At 42.8% G+C, this 2948-nt stretch overlaps 1 protein-coding gene across 2 annotated transcripts in view; it reads right to left on the reverse strand.

Moving 5' to 3' along the window:
- Window positions 1-2948, reverse strand: part of slc16a6b (solute carrier family 16 member 6b) — a 27318-nt gene that overhangs the window by 12738 nt on the left and 11632 nt on the right. The gene's annotated exons all lie outside the window — the stretch shown is intronic.

Raw genomic sequence — 2948 nt, forward strand, 5'->3', positions numbered from 1 at the left:
GTGTGGTCACACCAACTTATGTCAAGCGAAGGCTAGACCGTCTCATTTCACAGTAGTTTCATGCAGCCTACCTGGACTGGGCAGGATGTGGGCCAGGTTGGCTACATGCTCATGTAGCAAACACATTCTCACTTCCAACTCATCACATATTGACACTTTTCCTCAAGGTTCGCTCTGYATCTTATTTTGATGCCTCAGGTTACCCCTTCAGATTCAGATTCTCTTTATTGTCATTCAAACACAACATCAGGGAAGCACTGTAGAACGAAATTACGATGCATATTAGCACACGACATAAACAACTTGATATAGTAATATAAAGTTTGAAATGCTAAATTAAACAAAGTAAAGTATGTTAGGCATTTAAAAACAAAACAGAAAAAATATTAATAATAAAAATAAAATAAAGTAGAAATAGAGCGAGGTAGAATCCAGATCAAGATCGAGGTTGAGGTGGTATAAATAGATCTATAAGGTGCATACATTTGCATTTGTGCAATAAATGACAGTATGTGTGCAAAAACAATGAACAGGTAGATGAGATACTGTTATATTGTTGGTTTTGAAGTTTTTCCAGAGTCAGGAAATGTTTGGTCAGCAGCTATGCAATGAAGAAAAATCTGAGCAGGTAGATCAGATTGTAATTCAGACTTGGCCATTATGCAGTGTTCATAAGTCTGATGGCGGTGGGGAAGAAGCTGTCWCAGAACCTGACTGTTCTGCATGACAGGCTGCGGTATCTTCTGCTGGAGGGTAGGACAGAGAACATGACGTGAATGAGATGAATGGGGTCTTTGGTGATTCTAGTTACTCTCGACAGACAGTGTTGTTTGGCCAGTTCCCCACTAGGTGTCAGCGTGACCCCACCACTCTCCCCAGTGTCTTCCCGTCAGAGGCATTGCTGCTCTCGTGCCACAGAGAGATGCAGCTGGTGATCACGCTTTCAATGGTGCCTCATAAGGTTGTGAGGATTGATGTGTTTAGGTGTGCTCTCTTGAGCCTGCGTCAGTTATTGACGCACCAGGCATTTCCGGGTTCCCTCGGTGTCCGGTTTTGATGCATCGGGAYGCAAAATTTAGGAGTCTTTGAGTTGGGGTCCGTGGTTAATATTAGGGATCAGGGTTCATGGTTAATTTTAGGTTGTGGGGCCAGGGATAGGATGTGAATATTAGGTAATTTTAGGGTTTGTGACATGACGTCACAGTGGCTTTCAAACCCCAAAACACGTTAAGACAAAAGATTAATTCACCCCAAAGATCCAGTTTCCCGGCAAAAACAGAGTAATATCATATATGCTGTTAAGTGTCAGGAGGACTGTGATCAGTTGGGGAAACAAAACAGCCACTGTTCAAAAGAATGAGCCAGCACAGACGAGCTACGTCATCGGGTCAGGACTCTGCAGTTTACTCATCTACAGGCCAGAGGTCACTCTTTCCGGGATGAAGATGTTCTCATCCTTGATAGACAGGAACATTGGTTTGAGAGGGGAGTAAAGGAAGCCATCTTTGTGAAGAAAAAACGTCCACCATTAAACAGAGGTGGAGGCCTTCRTGTCCAGTTGTCCTCCTCCTACAATGCTGTTATTGCAAGTATGACTCAGCACCCTGTGAGCAAAATGTGTGAATCAGGGCCCCAAYGATACCAACACAAAGAGGGAAAGAGAGACAAAAACAAGGGGACRTTGAACCCCACTTGCACTCACTACATTCACATAACAAAACACCAAATAACCACAGCCGAAGCATCCAATCCAATAAGTCAGGTGATGGGGCACATGACCCTCTATGAACAATAGAGCTAATCAAGCCTATTGTTAGGCGATGGCCCTCTTTTGCAWATGACTAACCTGTTTGTCCATGTGGAGGCAGTGCTTATAAGGCTGAGTTCACCTGAAACACATCAGACTGAAGAAGTCTCTCAGAGGAGAGACGAAACATTTCACTAAAGACAAACCTATCCAGGGGACCTATTTATTACTTTCTTTTTGATTTGGGACATGTAGTTGATGTGAATTTCCTACACTTTCTAAAAATGGTTAATTTTAGAGATCAGGGTTGATGGTTAGTTTTAGGTATAGGGTCAGGGACAGAATGTCTAAAGCGAATAAATGTAATTTTAAGCTTTGTGCATTTTCTACACTTTCTGAAATTATGACAACGGATTTTGCCCCATCTCGTCAATAACTGACGCTGGGGGGTACCCGACACGTCAAGACCAGACGCAGAGGGAACCTTGGAAAAGCGTCAATATGTGATGAGTTGGGAGCAGGGGTGGTTTTAGGGGTGGGGCCACAGGGGCATTAGCCCCATCTGATATCTGATTGGCCCCCTGAAGTGCCCCTGTCCTGTCACTCATCTGTCCTTTGCCCAAGAGTGGCTGCAGTTCAACTTCCAAACAGTAGTGGCACTAATGAGTCAAAAAGTAAGTAAAAAAGTATTTTAATTGACAACAATGGATGGATTTTCTCACATGCTGTGTGTTTGAGAATGTTTTATTTATTTACAGTAAACATGCATGTAAAATTGATAAGGAGTATTTACTGTTCAATCTTTTACAAGTGTCTGAACACGTGTGACTGATTAAATTTATACACCTTAAAAACTGGGGATTTATGTGCAAGCATGTTGAACAAATACTTGGCCCCTTTATGAATACTGTGGCCCCTTGATGGCTCCGTACACTGAAAAATCCTAGATTCGCCACTGGTTGGTAGTGAGAATGGGTTGAATGGTTTAGAGCAAATCAACCAGTCCAGGGGCCTCCTGTATAAAACGGTGTGTAAGCATAAAAAAGTTAGATGCGCCAGGTTCTACGCCCACGTTGTGATGTATCAAAACCAACGTTGCGTTAAAGTGTGCGTATATTTACGCACACTTTTCACCTGTCGTGAGAATGTGCGGCAGCCATGCAAAGTTTTTCAGTCAACAGTTTTAAACCACAAAGTAATG

Source organism: Austrofundulus limnaeus, unplaced genomic scaffold (genome assembly GCF_001266775.1).
Source record: "Austrofundulus limnaeus strain Quisiro unplaced genomic scaffold, Austrofundulus_limnaeus-1.0 Scaffold486, whole genome shotgun sequence".
Lineage (NCBI taxonomy): Eukaryota > Metazoa > Chordata > Actinopteri > Cyprinodontiformes > Rivulidae > Austrofundulus > Austrofundulus limnaeus.